Below are 23634 nucleotides of genomic sequence, written 5' to 3' on the forward strand. Positions count from 1 at the left end.
AGGAAGGAAGGAAGGAAGGAGGGAGGGAGGGAGGGAGGGAAGGAAGGAAGGAAGGAAAAGAAAAGAAAAGAAAGAAAGAAAGTTGAGCCTCCAAGAACTGTAAACTCTGTTTAACTACTAGCTCCATGACAGAACATTTTAAATTAATGTGGTTGGCTTTTTCATTAAAGCCCTCTTCTCTCAATATAATCCGAGAGAAGGAACGGGAAACAAAACTTATCTTCCTCTAAATGCCTCTATACATGTGAAAAGTTAAAGCAGAAGCCTGAATTAAAAATGAAAGTGGACAGCCAAAACCTCAGAGAAAAAACATTCAGAAGAATCATTATCTACTTCTTTGATTCTCTGACTTTTCTTCCTATTTTCACATCACATAAAAGACAAACATCAGATTATTTAGTTGTTACATAAAGCACAAATTAAGAAAAAATAACTTAAACCTTATAAGGCAAGTATCTTTAGCCCACTTTCATAGTTCATTATATAGTTATTTACATAATATACTTTTGATAGAGAACTGTAATTATATTGATTTAAATTATATTGTTTTTTTCTGTCAATCTTTTTATAACAATAAATGATGCTATGAACTCTTTTATAATGAAAGCAAACTATAGTTACAGAAAATTTTTAAAAATATTTTATAGAAAATAGTAAAATGTACTGTAGCTTTTTAGCACATTTATTTTCTTAAAACTAAAGTGAGCCAGAAGTAATCACATGAATTCACTAAGCTAATAATAATCCAAAAAATTTTTAGAAACATTCTAGAGTTTAGTCTATGACCTAGACCCTTGCTTCAAAGTGAGATCCGTAACTAGCAGTAGTGCTGACATCGCCTGATAGCTTGTTCAAAATGAGAATCCCAAGCTCTATCCCAGATCTACTGAATCTGCATTTTAACAAGATCTGTAGGTGGTTTGAATGCACATTTGAATGCAATTTGAGACCTGTCTTAGGTAATGTTTCTGGCAGATAAGAGGCAACAGTAAAATTAAAACTGAATGCAAATAAACCAAGAATAGATTATCGCAAACTAAGTGCTCTAACCATTAAATCAAGACTTGAAGAAGGTATGGAATTGGTACCTTAGATTGTATTCTTAATTTATTTATTCATTTAGAGATGGAGTTTTACTCTGTTGCCCAGGCTAGAGTACAGTGGCGCGATCTCAGCTCACTGCAACCTCCACCTCCCAGGTTCAAGCAATTCTCCTCCCTCAGCCTCCTGAACAGCTGAGATTATAGGCACATGCCACTACACCTGGCTAATTTTTATATTTTGTAGAGACAGGGTTTGACCATATTGTCCAGGCTGGTCTCGAACTCCTAACCTCAAGTGATTCATCTGCCTCAGCCTCCCAAAGTGCTGGGATTATAGGCATGAGCCACCATGCCCCACCTGTATTCTAAATGTAGACAATACATAAGATTAAAATGACAAAGTGTTGGCATATCGTTTTCCTGCCATATTTTCATGTGACTAAGGACTCATTAAAAATTTCTTGGAATGTCCCTCAAGCATCATGGAATCCTTAAAGAACCATTAAGATTACCAAGGTAAGACATGTGTTTCCCTCATATTTCAAGGACACTTCACTGCTGCAGGCATTCTTACAGAATATCTCTATCTCCAAAATAAAAAGACATCATTATGATTTAATTTTAACCATTCTCTCAAAGCATTAATGTGTCACCACACGAACCTTACATTCAAGAATTGTCCAGTGACTCAAGACACCACTGAACTGGTCTAAACTGGATAGAATTTAGCAACAAGATAATTTTTCCTCCTATATGGTAAAAAATAATTCTACATTGAGTTCCATAAACAGTATATGTCAAAATAATACCTACTACCTCATTGAAACTGAACATCACATGTTACCTTAGGAAAGGAGGTAATTCAAGTGTCAAACTGGAATCAGTTCAGCATCATTTTGGAGTGATGTACAGCTTTCATCCATTGCCTTATGTACACCAAGGAGGACAGTTAACTAAGCATCGGTGAGCAACACAACCAATAAGCAAAACAAGTTCTGCATATGTGCAGTCATGCCTCAGCATGTGAAATTTCAACTCTGGAAAGCCAGTAGGTCGCCTTTTGGTGTTTAGTCTGTGGAAGTACTATTAAAGAAAACTTTGATAGTCTCTTGCAATTTTATTACAATATAACAAAAATTATCTATGGTATTGTGCTCTAAGTAATGTTCAGTGGGAAACATTAAAAAGAGAGCTAGAGTTGGGCGCAGTGGCTCACACCTGTAATCCCAGCACTTTGGGAGGCCAAGGCAGACAGATCATGAGGTCAGGAGATCAAGATCATCCTGGCTAACAAGGTGAAACCCTGTCTCTACTAAAAATACAAAAAATTAGCCAGGTGTGGTGGCACACACCTGTAGTCCCAGCTACTTGGGAAGCTGAGGCAGAAACCTGTGAGGTGGAGGTTGTAGTGAGCTGAGACTGCGCCACTGCACACCAACCTGGGTGACATCAAGACTCCATATCAAAAAAGAAAAAAGAGAGTTAGAAATCATAGATAAATTATTAATAACTCCAATTTCTATTGCCAGTTCTAAAACACATTTTCTATTTGACTTGGGCTGAGTAATTAAGCTTTTAGACTTCTATGTTAACTGTAATATTATTATTTGAAATCAATATATTCCACCAAGTCACAAAAGTAAATTAATACGTAATTCTTAAAATGACTGTTAAATGCACACACAACCATACTTCCAGTAAGGTGAATATTTGTTTAATTAAGTTATAGAAATTAACACTAATCTATATACCCAAAGTTCAAAACAAACTATTTAAAAAAATAAGCCCAGAGATATAAAACTTGAAAAAACCCCATGGCTCTAGGCTTTACCACTGCTCTTGTTCAAGATATTGTCTTGTTTCCATTAGAACATCACATATAAAATAAGTTGGGCATTTAATAACTTTCTTACTTGTAAACAAACAAGCGAATAGAACTGTATCTACCTATTAAAAAGCAATCACTCCCCACATTCACAAGATTGGTTGTCCTGACTAAGTGGGCCATGAAGTCTGTAAACATTAGACTGTATTGCAGCATCATTTGTACAAGATTTAGCATCTTGAACTACAACTGATTTGAAATATTACAATAGCACAGAATAAATTAATCCCCCAAAGGCCACAGTTCAGATTGGCTTCATAAAAACACGCTCAGAGTGTATTATGTGCCAGTGGTTGGGGACAGAAGGGTGGGAAGGATACAAGAAGAATAAGTTACAATTCCAGTCTTCACTGAGAGTAGCTTTCTAGTTCTTATTAGGTTCATGTAAAAGTAATTGCAGTTTTTGCCACTGAAAGTAATGGCAAAAACCTTGGCAATTCATCTAACTACTTGCTTATTTTAGAAACTAATAAACTTGTGATACTGTATATGTATTAGGGTAAATATCAAAAAAGAAGAGGTAAAATTAACAAAAGCAACATCAAGAACAATTATAAAATTCTCATTAGTAGTTTATAATCAATTCCCATTTGGTAAATTAAGAAACACCTCAAATCTTAGATATAATAATCATCTTACAAACACAAACCAGTCTGGGAAACAACACATATAACACATACATAATGCACATAATCTTAAGTTAAAATACTCCATTATATAGCAATTCTCTAAGACTTTACTTAAGCCAAATAAACCAGTGAATCAGTAAGTTAGAAATGCCAATATGATTTACATAAATGAATTCATTAATAGATTTTTAAATTTTCATCCTGCATGGCAAATACATACATGTTTGTTTACATATATTTACATACACACTCAAATGCTGTCTACTAGGATTATATTTAAGCAGCATGGCTTGTTCCAGAATTAAAAACGTGGTAAGATTAGAAGTTGAGAAGCCTTCCAGATTGACCAAAATATTCGAGCCCAATATTATTGTTTCTATGTTAATTTACACTCAATAAGTTCATTAATATTAAAGTTTATCACCACAAAATAAGGTCTGCTAAAAATCCTTAAATTACCTCTTTTAACTGGGACATAGGCGATTAGAGAATGATGCTAGACGATGAAGTCCAAGTAACCAGTCTACAATTTCTTTCTGTAGAATAGCCCAAGCAGGCAGCTGATGAGCAGTTTCTTTTTTAATAACAGTTGTTTCCTGATTAATTAGTCCCAGAACACTTAATGCAGACTACAGTGTGCCACTGGGATGAACAATGATTCTCTTCAGAGTCATAGTTAAGCATAATCTTTTTCCTAGTATTAAGCTCAATCTATTTTCTGTTCAAATGGGATAGGGTCTGTCACAGCAGAAGTGAGTTGGAAAAACTGCAGCTCACAGCAAGAGACATATCATCTGGCCAAATAGGAAAAAAAAAAAATGTAAATTATCTAGGGAAATTCCTTAAATACTTAATTTAAGGTTCTGGTATAGTTTATGCAGAAAATCTTGATTTTAAATAGCATAAAATAAAGATCAATTAGCCTTTTGAATGCAAGGTTAGATTTACAGGACTGAGTGAGTCAAAAATTTTGTAAACATACCCACATCACCCCTGCAAATATTTGAGCTTTGAAAATAAGATCTGAGGTCCCTGGAAAGTAAAGAAAGAAAGCTACAATAACATCGATTAAAGAATCTCTATGAAGAAATGGAGCCTGACTTAGAGTATCTAAATACCAACTAGACAGATGGGTAGAAAAATTAAGATGAGCTTTCAATCCAAAACTGCTATTCTACTTCACACCAGAACTGAAGATATAAAGAGTAAAATGAAAATTGCTCCTTTTTACATCATTTTTGCAGGTATCAAGCGTCACGATGCTGTCTTCAAAAACTTAGTCACCTATTAAAGGATTAAGCAGTTTTCATAAACATGTCAGAAATCAGCTTCTCAAAGTACAGAAGTGACTGAATTATCCTGACTTTAGTAACAATTAAAGCTCTCTCCTGTGGAAAAAAGTATGTATATCCATGATATTCCAATCCACCAGCAAAAACATTTTGAGCAACTTTTACTGAGTCTATTCATCACTCATTAGGAATAAAAACGTTTGTATGTAAAAAAAAGTCTATTGTGTGATTAATGGAAGCATTACTGATAAAATAAATTGTTAATCTAGAAAACAAAGATTTGCTACAGGGAAAAAGGAACGAAATAAAGAATTCTAATAAAAGGGTATAATTATTATTTTAACATTGCAACATATTAAATTGATTGAAATACTTAATTTGAAACAATCTAATGAATAATGTTAAAAGAACAATATATTAATTAAATCACAAGCCAGTTTATGGAATAAAACTTTGAAGTCTAAAAAGATTTTACAGTATCAATATCCCCAACGTGGTATTTATATAGAATCTTTTTGAAGAAGCTCAAGAAATTTCACAGAGGAACTGAATTTTTCCAAGGCCAACAATAATCTTAAATTTACTCAGTGGCGTTCCATTAAATGGATTTTCCATTTAGTTTGTTCTGTTTGATAGAAAAAGGCAGTAGAAACTAGGAAACTAGTTTTCAATAGGAGATGTATGATAGGTCATATTTTCCAGTGTGCATCTTAGCAATTACATTTCTATTTCATAAGTAATAAGTAAAATGAAGTAACGGTAGTGAAAAAAACTAGTTTGTTCTGGTCAGTAGGAACCACTCATTAAATGTGATGAAAAAAAGTAAGACTTCAATTAATCAGCTATGGTATATGACTTAACGTTTTCTATAAAATAAACCAAAATTTATAACTTCAAATCAAATTCTTCCATTACAGTACCATATACAATTAACTCCTCCTTTAAAAAAAAAATTCATGGAGCAATGACCTATAGAGTTTAATTTATAGTCATTCAATGCTTACTTACATGGCTCTGGGCATACAAGGCACAACAAAACAACATAGTTTCTCTATGACTACACAGCATACTATCCTGTCAATTTAAAAATCAATTAAAAGTCATACAACTGAAAAGGAGACTAATCTGAGAAATTGAAAGGGAAAATAAAACCCAGCAAATATAAAATAACAAATAATGAATATTGCTTTTCAGGACTACATTTGACTGCTGAACAACATGAGTTTGAAATGAATGGGTCCACTTATTTGTGGATTTTTTCCTAAAACTAAATTGGGAAAATTTTTGAAGATCTGTGACAACATGAAAAACATGCAAACCATGTGGCCTAGAAATACCAAAAAAAATTAAGAAAAATATATGTCATGAATGCATGAAATATATGTAGCTACTAGTCTGTGATAATTTTCTGCCATCAAATATATACAAGTCTATCATTAAAAATTATGATTTATCCAAATTTACATATACAAACACTTATAAACCATACATGGTGCCATTCACAGTTGAGAGAAATTTAAGTGCCGGCTGTCAGGGGATGTGTGGGTAGATGTGCTTGTCTATCTGTGCCCTTCATGGCCCCTACCCCATGGCAGCTAAGCAGGGAGCTCAGACCACTGTGCATTCAAACAATCAGTACACTGCCTGACACAACAGAGAGCTTCCGAAAATAAACAAGAATCAAGTATATACCCAACTGCATTGGCCACCATATAAGCACCATCTACTGGCTTGTACATCAAACTACACAGCCCAATATAAAACCTGCCAAAAGCAGTACATAGGGCTATAGAAGCAAAGCCAAAGAACCTAACCAGAATTCTCTACATTCTCACCCACAGGGAAGGGTAGAGGACAGAGAAAAGGAAAGAAAATAAAATAACATTACAGGGAAACAAAGAAAGAAAAAAATCCTACCTGTGAGAAAATGACAAAAATTAGAAGTGCCAGTGTCTCCAAATGAGAAGGCACCAGTACAAGAATTCTGCCATCATGAAAAATCTCAAAGTACTGACACCTCCAAGGGATCACCCTAAAGCTGTCAAGCAATGGTTGCTAACCAAAATGGAAACTCAGAAATGACAGAAAGAATTCAAAGCATGGATTGTAAGGAAGCTCAGTAAGATCCAGGACAAAGTTGAAAATCAACCCAAAGAAACTTCTTCTTTTTTTTTTTTTTTTTTTTTTTTTTTTTTTCATTCTCACACATAGTATTTATTGTTCACTTACGCAGAAGGAAAACAATGCTCCCATTCTGATAAAATGTCTTAAACAACATTATGCTGAGGTCTGCATTCTCCACGTAAGAACACCAGTGTTACACGCCTTTAACAAACAAGGTTTTATATTTCACTTAAAATCAGAAGCTAGTAAGAAAATTGAGGAAATAATTTTTCATCTTTTGGTTTTCATTTTTACATAGCCAAATTTATCATTCTCTTTCTTTTTTTTTTTTTAATTTTTATTTATTTATTTATTTATTTATTTTTTCCCATTTATTTATTTTATTGCATTTTAGGTTCTGGGGTACATGTGAAGAACATGCAAAATTGTTGCATAGGTACACACGTGGCAGTGTGATTTGCTGTCTTCCAAAGAAACTTCTAAAGCAAGCCAGGAAATGAGAAGAGATAAACATCTTTAAAAAAAAATCAATGAGAGCTTCAGTCATTTAAAAATTCACTTAAGAAATTTCAAAATACAATTGAAAGCATTAGTAACGGAAGAGACCAAGCTAAGGAAAGAATCTCAGGGCTTAAAGACCAGTGCATTGAATTAATACAGTCAACAAAAATAAAGAAAAAATAATTTTCAAGAATGAACAAAGTCTTTGATAAAAACAGGATTATGTAAAATGACCAAATCTATGAATTACTGGCATTCCTGAGAAAAGAGAAAAAGAGAAAGAGTAAACAATCTAAAAAACATATTTGAGTGAATAATTCAAGAAAAATTCCCCAATCTTGCTAGAGAGGTAGACATCCAGATATAAGAAATCTAGAAAACATCTGTGAGATAGTACACAAAATGAGCATCACCAGGGTATACAGTCACAAGGCTGTCCAAGGTCAATACTAAAGAAAAAAATTTTAAAGACATCTAGAGAAAAAGGTCATATCATGTACAAAGGGAACTCCATCAAGCTAACTGTGGACTTCTCATCAGAAAAATTACAAGCTAGGAGAGATTGGGGGCCTATTTTCAGCATTCTTAAAGAAAAAAAATTCCAACTAAGAATTTCATATTCCGCCAAGCTAAGCTTCATAAGCAAAAGAGAAATAAAACCTTTTCCAGACAAGCAAGTGCTAAGGGAATTCATTACCACTAAACCAGCCTTACAAGGAATCCTTAAGAGATTTCTATACATGGAATTGAAGGAAAGATACCTCCTACTCAAAAACACACTTAAGTACTTTGCCCACAGACCCTATCAGGCAACAATGCAATAGAAACTACAAAGCAACCAGCTAACAACTTTATGATAGCATCAAAATCTCACATTATCAATATTAATACTGAATGCAAATGGTCAAAACACCCTACTTAAAAAGCACAGTCACAAATTGGATAAAAAGATCCATACATGTGCCGTCTTCAAGAGACTCCATCTCACACATAATAACACCCAAAGGTTCAACATAAAGGGATGGAGAAAGATCTACCATGCAAATGGAAAATAAAAACAGGTTAGGGTGGCTATTCTTGCATTAGATAAAACAGACTTTAAACCAACAAAAGTAAAAGTAAACAAGGCATTACATGATAATAAGGAGTTCAATACAACAAGAAGACTTGACTATCTTAAATATATATGCACCCAAGTTTGGAATACCGAAGATTCTTAAACAAGTGTGTCTATACCTACGAAAAGACTTAGCCACACATGAAGAGTGGGGAACTTCAACACCCCACTGACAACATTAGACACATCATCAAAGCAGAAAACGAACAAAGAAATTCTGAACTTAAACTTGACATTTGTCCAGTTAGACCAAATAAACATCTACGTGATACTTCACCCATCAACCGCAGAATATACATCTTTCTCATCTGCACACAGAACATGCTTCAAGATCAATCACATGCTCAGCCATAATGCAAGTCTCAATAAATTTAAAAAAAATGAAAATCATACAAATCATACTCCTGGACCAGAGTGGAATACAAATAGAAATCAGTATCAAAATGCTCTCTCAAAATCACACAATTACATAGAAATTAAAAGACGTGCTCCTGAATGACTTTTGGCTAAACAATGAAATTACGGCAGAAATCAAAAAATACTTTGAAGTAAATAAAATCAGAGTCAGCACTGATGTGATATGAAAAACCTAGCAAAGACACAACAGAAACAGAAAACTATAGGCCAATATCTCTAGTGAACATAGATGAAAATATCCTCAACAAAATACTAACAAACCAAATTCAACAGCATATCAAAAAGTTAATAAATTTGATTGAACACTGAAGCAGAATTTTTTTAAAAGCCATGTGATCATCTCAATAGATATGAAAAAAAGCTTTATATAAAATCCAACACCGCTTCATGATAAAAATACTCAAGAAACTAGGAATCGAAGGAGCATACCTCAAAATAACAGGAACCATTATAGCAAACATCATACTGAACAGGTAAAAACTGAAAGCATTCCTTTGAGAATGAACAAGACAAGGATGCCCACTCTCATCACTTCTATTCAACATAATAATGGAAGTCCTAGCCAGAACAATTGGGCAAGACAAAGAAAAGCACCCAAATAGGAAAATAAGAAGTCAAATGATCTCTCTTCACTGATAATTTGATCCTATACTACAGAACCCTAAAGAATCTGCCAGAAGGCTCCCGGAATTGATAAATGACTTCAGAAAAGTTTTAAGATATAGAATCAGTGTACAAAAATCAGTAGCATTTCTATACAGCAATATTGTTCAAGCTGAGAGGCAAATCAATAACACAATCCCACAATTAGCCACACAAACACACACACACAAATATACCTAGGAATATATCTAACATAGGAGGTAAAAGATTTCTATAAGGAGAACTACAAAACATTGCTCAAAGAAATCAGAAATAACAAACAAACAAAAAATTCCATAATCAAAGATTGGAAGAATCAATTCCATTAAAGTGGCCATACTGTCCAAAGAAAGCTAGAGATTGAGTGCTATTTCTATTTAACTACTGACGTTAGTTTTCACAAAACTAGAAAAAAAAAATTCTAAAATCCAAATGGAACCAAAAAAGGGCCCGAACAGCCAAAGCATTCTAAACCAAAAGAACAAAGCTAGAGGCATCACATTACCTGACTTCAAACTATATATAAGGCTACATTAACCAAAAACAGCATGATACTGGCACAAAAACAGATACATAAGCCAAAAGAATGGAGAACCCAGAAAAAAGCCACACATCTACAGCGAAGTCAACAAAAGCCTGATCCTCAACAAAGTCAACAAAAAATAAACAATAGGGAAAGGACTCCCTCTTCAATAAATGGTAAAAAGACTTAGCCACACATTATGCAAAAGAAAGAAACTGGACCCTATCTGTCACCATAGACAAAAATTAACTCAAGATAAATTAAAATTTTAAATGTAATACCTCAAACTATAAGAATCTAGAAGAAAACCTAGGAAACACCATTCTAGACATCAGCTTTGGGAAATAATTTATGACTAAACCCTCAAAAGCAATTGCAAGAAAACAAATTAACAAGTGAGACCTAATTAAACTGAAGAGCTTCTGCACAGGAAAAGAAACTATCAACGGAGTAAACAGAAAACCTACAGAATAGGAGAACATATTCAGAAACTATGTATCTGACAAAGGTCTAATATTCAGAAGCTTTAAGGAACTTAAAAAATTAAACAAGCACAAAACAACCCCATTAAAAAGTGAGCAAATAACATGAAGAGACACCTCTCAAAAGAAGACAAGCAGCCAACAAACATGAAAAAATGCTCAACATCACTAATCTGAGAAAGGCAAATCAAAACCACAATGAGAAACTACTTCCTACTAGTCAAAGTGGCTACTACTAAAACGTCAAAAAAATAACAGATGCTGGCAAGGCTACAGAGAAAGAGAAATTAATACTTATACACTGTTGGTGGGAATGTAAATTACTACAGCCACTGTGGAAAGCAGTTTGGAGATTTCTCAAATAACTACCATTGTACCCAGTTCAATCCAGCAATCCTATTACTGGATATATATCCAAAAGAAAAAAATATTTCTATCAAAAAGACACACATGCTCCCATGTTCACTGCAGCACTATTCACAACAGCAAAGACATGGAATCAATACAAGTGCCCATCAACAGTAGATTGGAAAAAGAAAACGTGGTACATATACACCATGGAATACTATGCAGCCACAGAAAAGAATGAAATTATGTCCTGTGCACCAATGTGGATGCAGCTGGAGGACATTATCCTAACCAAATTAACATAAAAACAGAAAACCAAGTGCCACATATTCTCACTTATAAGCAGGAGGTAAACATTGGGTATTCATGGACATAAAGATGGCAACAACAGACACCGGAGACTAAAGGCAAGGAGACAAGGGTTGAAAACTTAAGTACTGGGTACTATGTTCAGTACCTGAGTGCCAGGATCATTCACACCCAAAACTTCAGCATCATACAATACATACATCAAACAAACCTGCATATGTACCCCCGAATCTAAAATAAGATTTAAAAAAAAAACAAAACAAACATAAAGATGCAGCATTATATCATAACTATATAAAATTAAATGTGGTACATACTATACAACTGTAAAATTGTCAACCCCATCTTGGGTTGCTATTGTGGTGAGTCTATCTGCCTGAAATGCTGTATAACGCTAATCATCTCCATGTGAGCATTTCATCTCTCCAGTACATTTTGTCATTGTAAAAAGTGATCATGGTTCTCACATATATCTCATTGTTTAGTCCAATACCATAAAACTTGAATAACACCATGAGACCCATATGAAGTGACACCAGTGCAGCTGAAAGTGCTTTCAAGAAGCACAGTAAAGTCACAACATTACAAGAAAAAGCTGAAATCTGAGTCAATACCACAGATTGAAGTCTACAGCTGTGGATGTGCACCATTTCAAGATAAATGAATTCAGCAAAAGGACCATAGTAAAAAAAAATAATAATTATAATTAAAAGAGAAAATTCATGAAACTGTCAATGCAGCTACATCAGCACATGCAGAATCTTTGTGCTTTTTGCATAATACAAAATATGTGTTAACTGACTATGTTACTGGTAAGGCTTCCGCTCAACAATAGTCTATTAGTAGTTAGGTCTATGGGTAGTAAAAGGTTATACACAATTTTTCAACGGCCTTGAGGTGGAAACCAGCCACTAAGCCTTGCATTCTTCAAGAGTCAACTCTACATTTTGGACAATTAAGAAAGGGAGGCAGATAAAAAAGAGAATGGAAGATATAATGGAGAGACAAAAAAAAAAGAGACACAAAAGTGCAAGAAGATACTGAGAAACAGATTACGAAACAATCAAGTTAAGAGGCTGCAAAATGGAACCATTACCAAAACATGTGCAGAAATGTATGACATGTTGAGGCAAGAGTCAGGAAGAGAAACTTTTGACACCTACCTCATGGGTATCAGCTGCCTATCCCTTTTTTTACCTCAGCCCTAATCAATAGTAAATACATCTAAACATAAATTCCCTAAATTTAAATACAAAAGTAAATCAAAGACAAAGTGAAATCCCTAGAGAAAACTAACCTCACCATATGACTCAATGAAATATAAGTATGTTCTACAAATATGCGCTAATGTCAATAAAGTTATGAAATTGGAATCCAGGAGTGTAATTCCAGGCTTTTGAAAATAGGAGATGAGGTTGGTGCAAGAGTAATTGCGGGTTTTGCCATTAAAATGGCAAATGGCACAATCACAGCTCACTGCAGCCTCCTGGACTCAAGTGATCCTCCCACCTCAGCCTCCCAAGTAGCTGTGACCATAGGCATGTGCTACCACACCCAGCTAATTTTTGTATTTTTTATAGAGACAGGGTCCTTAACTCCTGGATTCAAGAGATCTTCCTGCCTTGGCTTTCCAGAGTGTTGAGATTATAGACGTGAACCACTATGCCCAGGCAAGTACTGATTTTATTACTGATTAATACAACTACAACTACACAAGGTGAAGACAAAGAACAGAGCAATCCTCTGACTCTCAATGAAATCTAGCATTGAGTGTTATTTGGCTAACACACTGTCTTAAATTTTTAAAAAGTGAACCATGTAAGCCATAAAATAATCTACGCTCAACAATAACCTCTAACATCTTTCCTCAAAACTGTATACTCCTACTCTAATTCCATAAGATGAAAATGAAAGTAATATTAGAAAATTATATTTTCCTTAATTTACCTGAAAACTATTAAACACATTTGAAGGATAACAAAAACTACATTTGTTACTAACAATAGAATATGTCACTTAAGTACATGAAAATACTTAGAATATATTTTTAACTTTTTATACAAACTGTTGGAGAGTTGAGAGGAAAACTATTAGTTCTCAAATTCACGGATAATTATAGTTTTTATACATGTAGATATCACCCTTATATAGACAGTAAATGAAAGATCTCAAAGGATGAGGATTAAGAAAATCTGAGGCCAGGCGTGGTGGCTTATGCTTGTAATCCCAGTACTTTGGGAAGCCGAGGCAGGCGGATCACGAGGTCAGGAGATCAAGACCATCCCGGCCAACATGGTGAAACCCCATCTCTACTAAAATACAAAAATAATTAGCCAGGTGTGGTGGTGCGCACCTGTAGTCCTAGCTACGCAGGAGGCTAAGGCAGGGGAATCACTTAAACCCGGGTGGCGGAGGATGCCGTGGGCAGAGATCGTGCCACTGCCACAGCCTGGGTGACAGAGCAAGACTACGTCTCAAAAAAAAAAAAAAAAAAAAAAAGAAACTTTGATTTAAATTATCCTGTAAAAAATAACCATAAGCAAATGTACAATTTGCAAGAAAAGAGAAAACAAATTGTATATTTTCTTTAAAAATCTCTTTCAGTAATTCTTAGGGTGTTTGTTTGTTTGTTTGTTTGTTTGTTTGTTCGTTTTTTGAGATAGGGCCTTGCTCCGTCCGGCAGGCTGGAGTGTAGTGGTGTGATCTCAGCTCACTGCAACCTCTGCCTCCTGGGCTCAAGTGATCCTCCTACCCTAGCCTGCCAAGTAGCTGGGTCTACAAGCATGTGCCACCAAGCCCAGCTCATTTTTTTTATTTTTAGTAGAGACGGGGTTTCACCATGTGGCCCGGGCTGGTCTCAAACTCCTAGGCTCAAGCAATCAGCGGGCCTCGGCCTCCCAAAGTGCTGGGATTATAGGTGTGAGCCACTGTACTGAGCCAATTCTTAGTTTATTTTAGTAAAGACCTTCCAGTGCCTACATATTCAAGGCATTTACATTACAACACAGCGAGTACTCTTTATTCTCCTTCCCTGCCTCATTGTTTTGGTTAGTAAATTTTTTGTAACTATAAATTTTCTGAAGAAATCTTTGTAAATTTTAAATCAGTAATGTAGTTTTTATACAACAGCCTGTGGTTTTTATAAATACCAATGGTACAGACACAGCTGAAATAACCTCATTCTATCAAAAAACTCAATGCCTACACCTAGATAAGGTGATGAGAGAACAGAGCAGCCCTATAATTAAGCAATGCTCTGACTCTCAATGAAATCTAGTACTGAATGTTATTTGACTAATAAACTGCCTTAAATTTTTAAAAAGTAAACCATGTAAAGAAAAAGCAAATATTTACTTGGTTATATGACCTACAGGGTTTAATTTAGTTTTGAAACTTATCAAATAAAAAACGATGTGACAGATACCATAATTTGACTTTTCAATTAAATCTTCACTAAATGTTATTCAATAGAAAGAAGAATACCAAATTAAACATCTCCTCTTGAGAATTTCCATTATCATTATAATACATTCCACCAACCTAGAGTAAAAATTCTTCTTTAGCTAAATGTTTTATTAAAAGCCATCTGCTACAATAATACACTGGAGAACAGAAAGAAGACAGGCTTTACTCTGAGCAGTACCAGTAATCTGACATGAATAAATGCAGGGAAAATTTATCTGTCCATATAATGCTGAAGAAAGCAGAGAATTTTCAGAATCTTAAAATGGGCCACTCTTGCAGTTTTTTTTAATTTCAAAAACAATTTTTGACAGCAACTACCAAGTTGATATTTGCAACTATTGCCCTTTTTGCTCTCTGATACAGGTTTGAACAAATGCTCTCTGGAGTTTATAAAACAGTGCTGCTTCTTTACAAGTTTATATTGTTTTACTTTAGTCAATCGTTATTTTTTCAGTTAATTAATTTTAAAAGCTAACGTGTATTACCATCCTAGCACAGTACCTGGAATGCAATAGGTACTTAAACATTAACTGAATAGATGCTTTAATTGATTAAAATTGCATTATATCAACCCAAGATGACCAATTAAATATTTTATGATATCATTTTGATATGACATATATTTCCTGAGGTTTATCATGATACGTATTTGTTCTAACAAGAATAAACTTATATTAGGTTTCCATTTAACAAGGAAACACGCATTGACGCATAAATAGTAGATGAAGCTGGCCAATGGGGCTGAGAGTAGGGGAAGGAAGGGATTTCACTCTCAAAGGCTCCCTGGATAACCCAAGCTAACTCATTAAATGGAAGCTGAAAAACTACATAAGCCTCTCCCTATGCTATATGCCCTCTCCTATCCTGCTCAGAAATATTCAAGTCCCACCTCAGATATTCTCTCCCCTGTGAAGTCTCCCCTGGCTTACTCAAGCAGAGCTGTCACTATCTCTTCTGAATTCTACACATTTGATTAAGATACTTACTCTAACTTGTATCATAATAAAGTTATCTATCAGTGCATAAGCCTGACTTTCCATAGGCTGTACTCCTCAAGGGTGTGAACTCTTTTTATCTGCATAGCCCTAGAAACAATAGAAAGCCTAGCCCATAAAAGTTGATCAATCAAGAGTTATTGAATGATAAGCGAATTAATAAGTGTATGAGAATAATACCTGCTTTGCAGTCTTGATTGTATCACATAGTATTTAGAAGTGATTTTTATAGAATATCATTTGACTTTATGATATAGTTCAATTTGCATAGTCACTAAAATAATAATTCATATAACCAATACAAAGTCAAATTTTAGAATCCAAATACTCCATGATATTCATCAACCAGAAAGAGACCCAAAAACCAGAAAAATACAAATCTGACACTTCATATTTCAGTTTAATCAACTCTTACACACATCATGTGATCTTATAAAAACTGTGTAAGTGGAAGTTATATAACACATGTATTAAATTAGAAACATACCCTTACACGAATATCCATTATTACTGTTATCATTACTATTACTGTTGTTCATGATGTGATATCATATTGATAAAAAGCAGAAGCTAATCTTGAGTATTTACTATATGTCAAGCACTTTATCATTTTAGGTAATTCACACAAAAATCCCAGTAGACACTACTATTAAGTCTGCTTTAAAAATGATAAAACTGAGGCTTAGAAAGTTGAGATAATGTTCCAAGATCACATCAAACATTAGCATTTAAATCCTTTTAAACTAATAAACTGCAGTGTGCTATGATCGCACCTGTGAAGAGCCACCACACTCCAGCCTGAGCAACATGGTGAGACCCTGTCTCTTAAAAAAAAGAAAGAAAATAAATGGTATATACACACACACACACACACACACACACACACACACACACACACACACACACTTTTGGAAGAGAAGATTCATTTGGGAGAAAAACAGAAATTCAAGTGGTAGACAGAAACAGCTCAGGATGATATTTCTAAAAGCTTATCAGTTAAAAGCTTGTTTTGATTTCAACAAAGTATGAGGTATATATATATTAAATATAAAACCATTTTTACAAAAAAGCACACCTATGGTCTAATATTTGCTATGTTATACAAACCAACAGATCTAATAGGTAAACTATACCACGTCATATAATTACTGAAAGTACACATATAGTTCTATCATGCTACATAAAATTTGAGTTGCCCTGAAACATATAAAATCCCAATTTCAAATGGCTAAGAATATGTGAAAATGTGATTATTGCTTTGTGGGTCCTCAGGTCAACAATTAAGAAATATTCATTTCAGAGACTCTAAATTCTCTTTGCTTGTTTCTACACAGGAACAAGGTCATGATCCTTCTATTGTCCTTTCAGATCACCTCAAACATTATGAAAAATGAAGTTTAATAGGAATAATTTAAAAAACCTGAATGGTAAACAACGAAGGACATAGGATTTCAGCGACATGTGCTAAAAGTCTTCCAGTGATTCATCCGTGGCAGTAGTATCCTACACTTCAATGGCAGGAGTCATGTAACAACAGACTGGTTGAAGGCTCAAGATTCATTTTAAGAGATGACTTGAAGTTAAGTACTTCAGAATTTCTGTCTTACTCACTGACTTGGAAGGTTTATACATGTTTCCTGACAGAAACAGAATAGTTCTAAATAATAAATTTTCATTTCCAAACAATGAACAGTATATACAAAAGAGACAGTGCTTTTATTTCTTCAACCTTTTCTTTATTACTCTTAATAACTGATGATCAGAAAAGTATAAAGAGTTTTTCCTTCTAAAGGATCTTTACAAGACAAAAAAATAGGAATGAGCTGTCCCTTTCATTCTAGTTTTGGAATTTTCTACTTCATGGATTCCACTATTTAGGAACTATGAGACTTTTTTTTTTTTTTTGATGGTAAAAATGGTAATCATATCACAGAAGCTGTGAGGCTTACATGGAGAGGACATACGGAAGCACTAGACATAATGCTTTCCACATATGCCATTAAATCCTTCAGGAAGTGTTTAGCATCTACTAAAGGCCAGTCCTAGTGTTGAGTACTAAGGTTAAAGCAGTGAGCAAAACCCAGATACTGTCTATGCTAACTTAGATTATAGAGTCTAGAGTAACCCATGGGTCATACTAAACTTCTCACAGCCCCTGACCATGGCAGGACCTTTCACAACTCTGTGTCTTTATGCATGGCATTGCCTGAGCCCAAACACATACTCCCATTCTCTGCTCCTAGGCAGAAATGGCTGTATCCAGTCTCTGTCCTCACTTGTTACTTTGCTCATACCTGTGTCACAGCACTTAACCATGTTATTGCCACTTCTTTGTTTTTTTGACTGTCTTCCCCCACTGGGCTGTGAACTCCTCAAGGATAAGGTATAGGTGTTGTTCTTCAATATATGTCTAGGTGCTTAACGTAGCCTCTGATGCAGAAGAGACGCTGTTTGATGAATAATGAATGAAATAGTGGTACAAGTACATAACAGGGTGTTACACACTTCCTGGTTTCTTCCTTCCCACTTCTCAGATGAACGTCCTGAAACCTGCACAGACCTCAAGAGCCCACAATAATCTTTATACTTCCTAGAGTACTTTTCTGATGATGTTATTTCTGAAAGCTTACTTCATACTTCATTTAGGCATATACTGCTTTATAATGTTCTTCATTCCCTATCACTGGTGAGTGCTTATCATGTATTAGCCATGCACTGAGTGCTTTATATAAATTATCTTATTAAATTTTCACCACAATCCTTTTTTTAAAAATATATTTTATGGCACTTAAGGTTCTGGGGTACATGTGCAGAACATGCAGGATTGTTGCATAGGTACATACACAGCAATGTGGTTTGCAGCCTCCATCCCCATCACCTATATCTGGCATTTCTCCCCATGTTATTCCTCCCCAACTCCCTAACCCTTGCTGTCCCTATCCTAGTTCCCAACAGACCCCAGTGTGTGATGATCCCCTCCCTGTGTCCACGTGTTCTCACTGCTCAACACCTGCCTATGAGTGAGAACATGCTTGATTTTCTGTTCTTGTGTCAGTTTGCTGAGAATGATGGTTTCCAGATTCATCCATGTCCCTACAAAGGACCGGAACTCATCACTTTTTATGGCTACATAGTATTCCATGGTGTATGTGTGCCATATTTTCCTTGTCCAGTCTATCATCGACGGGCAGTTGGGTTGGTTCCAGGTCTTTGCTATTGTACACAGTGCCACAATGAACATATGTCTTTATAATAGAACAATTTATAATTCATTGGGTATATACCCTGTAATGGGATTGCTGGGTCAAATGGAATTTCTATTTCTGGGTCCTTGAGGAATCGCCACACTGTTTTCAACAATGGTTGCACTAATTTACACTCCTACCAACAGTGTAAAAGTGTTCCTATTTCTCCACATCCTCTCCAGCATCTGCTGTCTCCAGAATTTTTTCTTTTTTTTTTTTTGAGATGGAGTTTCGCTCTTGTTACCCGGTCTGGAGTGCAGTGGTGCGATCTCAGCTTACCGCAACCTCCGCCTCCTGGGTTCAAACAATTCTCCTGCCTCAGCTTCCCAAGTAGCTGGGACAACAGGCGTGCACCACCATGCCCGGCTAATTTTTTTGTATTTTTAGTAGAGACGGGGTTTCACCATGTTGATCAGGATGGTCTTGATCTCTTGACCTCGTGATCCACCCGCCTCGGCCTCAAGAGTGCTGGGATTACAGGGGTGAGCCACCATGCCCAGCTGTCTCCAGATATTTTAATGATCGCCATTTTAACTGGTATAAGATGGTATCTCAACATGATTTTGATTTGGATTTCTATAATGACCAGTGATGATGAGCATTTTTTCATGTTTGTTGGCCTCATATATGTCTTCTTTTGAAAAATGTCCATTCATATCCTTCACGCACTTTTGAATGGGTTTGTTCATCTTTTCTTGTAAATCTGTTTTAGTTCTTTGTAGATTCTGGATATTAGCCCTTAGTCAGATGGGTAGATTGCAAAATTTTTTTCCCATTCTGCTGTTGGCTGATTCACTCTAATGATTGTTTCTTTTGCTGTGCAGAAACTCTGGAGTTTAATTAGATCCCATTTGTCTATTGGCTTTTGTTGCCATTGCTTTTGGTGTTTTAGTCATGAAGTCCTTGCCTATGCCTGTGTTCTGAATGGTTTTGCATAGGTCTTCTTCTAGGGTTTTTATGGTTTTAGGTCTTATGTTGAATTCTTTAATCCATCTGGAGTTAATTTTAGTGTAAGGTGTCAGAAAGGGGTCCAGTGTCTGCTTTCTGCACATGGCTAGCCAGTTTTCCCAACACCATTTATTAAACAGGGAATCCTTTCCCCATTGCTTGTTTTTGTCAGGTTTGTCAAAGATCAGATGTTTGTAGATGTATGGCATTGCTTCTGAGGTCTTTGTTCTGTTCCATTGGTCTATATCTCTGTTTTGGTACCAGTATCATGCTGTTTTGATTACTGTAGCCTTGTAGTATAGTTGGAAATCAGGTAGCATGATGCTTCCAGCTTCGTTCTTTTTGCTTAGAATTGACTTGGCTAGGCGGGCTCTCTTTTGGTTCCATATGAAGTTTAAGGTGGCTTTTTCCAGTTCTGTGAAGAGGGTCATAGGTAGCTTGATGGGGATAGCATTGAATCTATAAACTACTTTGAGTGGCATGGCCATATCCAGAATATTGATTCTTCCTAACCATGAGCATTGAATATTTTTCCATCTGTCTGTATCCTCTCTTATTTCCTTGAGCGGTGGTTTGTAGTTCTCCTTGAAGAGGTCCTTTACATCCTTTGTTTTTTGTATTCCTAGGTATTTTATTCTCTTTGTCGCAATTGTAAATGGCAGACAGTTCTTGATTTGGCTCTCTTTAAGTCTGTTATTGGTGTATAGAAATGCTTGTGATTTCTGCACATTGATTTTTGTATCCTGAGACTTTGCTGAAGTTGCTTAACAGTTTAAGGAGATTTTGGGCTGAGGCAATGGTGTCTTCTAAATATACAATCATGTGGTCTGCAAATAGAGACAATTTGACTTCCACCTTTCCTAACTGAATGCCCTTTATTTATTTTCTTTACCTGATTGCTCTGGCTAGAACTTCCAATACTATATTGAATAGGTGTGGTGAGAGAGGGCATCCTTGTCTAGTGCCAGATTTCAAAGAGAATGCTTCCAGTTTTTGCCCATTCAGTATGATATTGGCTGTGGGTTTGTCATAAATAGCTTTTATTATTTTGAGGTACATTCCATCAATACCTAGTTTATTGAGTGTTTTTAGCACAAAGAGCTGTTGGATTTTTTTGAAGGCCCTCTCTGCATCTGTTGAGATAATCATGTGGTTTTTGTCTTTGGTTCTGTTTATATGGTGAATTACCTTTATAGACTTGCGTATGTTGAGCCAGCCTTTCATCCCTGGAATGAAGCCTACTTGATCGTGATGAATAAGTTTTTGATGTGCTGCTGCATTTGGTTTGCCAGTATTTTACTGAAGATTTTTGCATCTATGTTCATCATGGATATTGGCCTGATGTTTTCTTTTCTTGTTGAGTCTCTGCCAGGTTTTGGTATCAGGATGATGTTGGTCTCATAAAATGATTTGGGAAGCATTCCCTCTTTTTGGATTGTTTGGAATAGTTTCAGAAGGAATGGTACCAGCTCCTCTTTGTATGTTTGGTAGAATTCAGCTGTGAACCCATCTGGACCTGGGCTTTTTTTGGTTGGTAGGCTATTAATTGCTGTCTCAACTTCAGCCTTTGTTATTGGTCTATCCAGGGTTTCGACTTCTTCCTGGTTTAGGCTTGGGAAGAGGCAAGTGTCCAGGAATTTATCCATTTCCCCCAGGTTTACTAGTTTATGTGCATAGATCTGTTTGTAGTAATCTCTGATGGTAGTCTGTATTTCTGTGGAATCTGTGGTAATAACCCCTTTATTGTTTTTTATTGCATCCATTTGATTATTCTGTCTTTACTTTTTTATTAATCTGGCCAGTGGTCTATTTTGTTGATCTTTTCAAAAAACCAGCTCCTGGATTTATTAATTTTTTGAAGGAGTTTTTGTGTCTCTGTCTCCTTCAGTTCTGCTCTGATCTTAATTATTTCTTGTCTTCTGCTAGCTTTTGAGTTTTTTGGATCTTGCTCTTCTAGTTCTTTCAATTTTGATGATAGGGTGTCAATTTTAGATCCTTCCTTGCTTCTCATGTGGGCTTTTTTTGCTATAAATTTTCCTCAAGACACTGCTTTAAATGTGTCCTAGAGATTCTGGTACATTGTGTCTTCATTCTAGTTGATTTAAAAGAACATCTTTATTTCTGCCTTCATTTCATTGTTTATCCAGTCAACATTCAAGAGCCAGTTGTTCAGTTTCCATGAAGTTGTGCTATTCTGAGTGAGTTTCTTAATCCTGAGTTCTAATTTGATTGCGCTGTGGTCTGAGAGACTGTTTGTTATTATTTCCGTTCTTTTGCATTTGCTGAGGAGTGATTTACTTCCAATTATGTGGTCAATTTTGAAGTAGGTGTGATGTGGTGCTGAGAAGAATGTACATTCTGTGGATTTGGGGTAGAGAGTTCTGTAAACGTCTATTAGGTTTGCTTGGTCCAGATCTGAGTTCAAGTCCTGGATATGCTTGTTAATTTTCTGTCTCATTGATCTGTCTTATATTGACAGTGCAGTGTTAAAAGTCTCCCACTATTATCATGTGGGAGTCTAAGTCTCTTTGTAGGTTGTTAAGAACTTGCTTTATGTAACTGGGTGTTCTTGTATTGGGTATGTATATATTTAGGATTGTTAGCTCTTCTTGTTGCATTGATCCTTTTACCATTTTGTAATGCCCTTGTCTCTTTTGATCTTTGTTGGTTTAAAGTCTATTTTACCAGAGACTAGGATTGCAACTCCTGCTTTTTTTTTTTTTTTTTTTTTTTTCTTTTCTATTTGCTTGGTAAATCGTCCTCCATCCCTTTATTTTGAGCCTAGGTGTATCCTTGCAGATGAGATGGGTTTCCTGAATATAGCACACCAATGGGTTTTTACTTTTTATCCAATTTGCCAGTCTGTGTCTTTTGATTGGGACATTTAGCACATTTACATTTAAGGTTAATATTGTTATGTGTGAATTTGATCCTGCCATTTTGATGCTAGTTGGTTGTTTCGCCCATTAGTTGATGCAGTTTCTTCATTGTGTCAATGCTCTTTACAATTTGGTACTTTTTTTGGAGTGGCTGGTACTGGTTGTTCCTTTCCATGTTTGGTGCTTCTTTCAGGAGCTCTTGTAAGGCAGGCCTGGTGTTGATGAAATCTCTCAGCAATTCCTAAAAGATTTTATTTTTCCTTCACTTCTGAAGCTTAGTTTGGCTGGATATGCAATTCTAGGTTGAAAGTTATTTTCTTTAAGGATGTTGAATATTGGCCCTGACTCTCTTCTGGCTTGTAGGGTTTCTGCCAAGAGATCCTCTGTGAGTCTTATGGGTTTCCCTTTGTGGATAACCCGACCTTTCTTTCTGGCTGCCCTTAGCATATTTTCCTTCATTTCAACCCTCATGAATCTGACGATTATGTGCCTTGGGGTTGCACTTCTTGAGGAATATCTCTGTGGTGTTCTCTGTATTTCCTGGACTTGAATGTTGGCCTACCTTGCTAGGTTGAGGGAGTTCTCCTGGATAATATCCTGAAGAGTGTTTTCCAGCTTGGATTCATTCTCTCCATCACTTTTCAGGTACACCTATCAAATGTACATTAGGTCTTTTCACATAATTCCATATTTCTTGGAGGCTTTGTTCGTTTCTTTTTACTCTTTTTTCTCTAATCTTGCCATCTTGTTTTATTTCATTGAGCTGATCTTCAATCTCTGATATCCTTTC

General features: G+C 35.5%; 1 protein-coding gene and 1 long non-coding RNA gene across 5 annotated transcripts in view; both read right to left on the bottom strand.

Moving 5' to 3' along the window:
• The window catches only part of LOC116560308, a 14702-nt gene extending 1843 nt beyond the window's left edge, over positions 1-12859 (bottom strand). Inside the window, exons 1-2 of the long non-coding RNA XR_004272901.1 lie at positions 11930-12859; positions 9664-9669 (exon numbers count right to left, since the gene is read on the bottom strand). This is a non-coding gene — a long non-coding RNA (uncharacterized LOC116560308). The remainder of the gene's footprint in view (positions 1-9663; positions 9670-11929) is intronic.
• Positions 1-23634, bottom strand: part of RABGAP1L (RAB GTPase activating protein 1 like) — a 718780-nt gene that overhangs the window by 485560 nt on the left and 209586 nt on the right. The gene's annotated exons all lie outside the window — the stretch shown is intronic.

Source organism: Sapajus apella, unplaced genomic scaffold (assembly GCF_009761245.1).
Source record: "Sapajus apella isolate SASKATOON/1434 unplaced genomic scaffold, GSC_monkey_1.0 scaffold25, whole genome shotgun sequence".
NCBI lineage: Eukaryota > Metazoa > Chordata > Mammalia > Primates > Cebidae > Sapajus > Sapajus apella.